This window comes from Arachis ipaensis, chromosome B03 (genome assembly GCF_000816755.2).
Source record: "Arachis ipaensis cultivar K30076 chromosome B03, Araip1.1, whole genome shotgun sequence".
NCBI classification, from domain to species: Eukaryota; Viridiplantae; Streptophyta; class Magnoliopsida; order Fabales; family Fabaceae; genus Arachis; species Arachis ipaensis.
Window position 1 is genome coordinate 123,698,102 of NC_029787.2, and position 759 is coordinate 123,698,860.

A 759-nucleotide genomic window follows, 5' to 3' on the forward strand; every position below is an offset into this window, starting at 1 on the left:
AATACCCACAAATATTAGTCTCTCCCAAAATTAATGGGAGAAGGTAACATTAATAGTTATATCTCTAACACTTTCTCTCAAACAAAAGTCTCTTTTTGGATTTGTTTGATTTTGCATAGACCTTTTTTCTCTTTTAAAATCTATGATAAATAAAAACCATGATAGGAATGAAATGTTTCCTTTCAAATGTTTTTCATTACCCTTTTTGTTTTCGGTGGATATGGCTTGCTTATATGATTTGAAATGTCCTCGCTTTTCCTGCCATTTGATAAACTCAAAACACCTATATATCCCATTGCATTATTTGGTAGATTTTATATATTGTTGCTACCATAATTTATATTTTCGTTTGAGCCAAGTTCTCTTATGTACATGATGGTCATCACATTTACGTCATGCATATTCATACACCACAAGAAAATAAATAGTATTTCTTAGCTTGGTGGACAAATCTGCTGAAAATGATTATGTATTGATGATTTTCGGCATAGATTATTACAATGCATTCCTTGATTTTTAAGACGCATGTTAGTAGAATTCTATATTTTATTTTACCTCGTCGTTGGCAATGATAAAAATAGTCACAATTTAAAAAAATATATATAATAGTGCAAGTTGACACATATAAAATTGTAATTTTATTTGATTTTAGTGTCATTGTATACATATTTTTTATTTACATTCCACCCACATATTATTACATTAATAAAACTAACTACTTTTATATTTATCATGTTAATGATTATTATTAAAAAATAT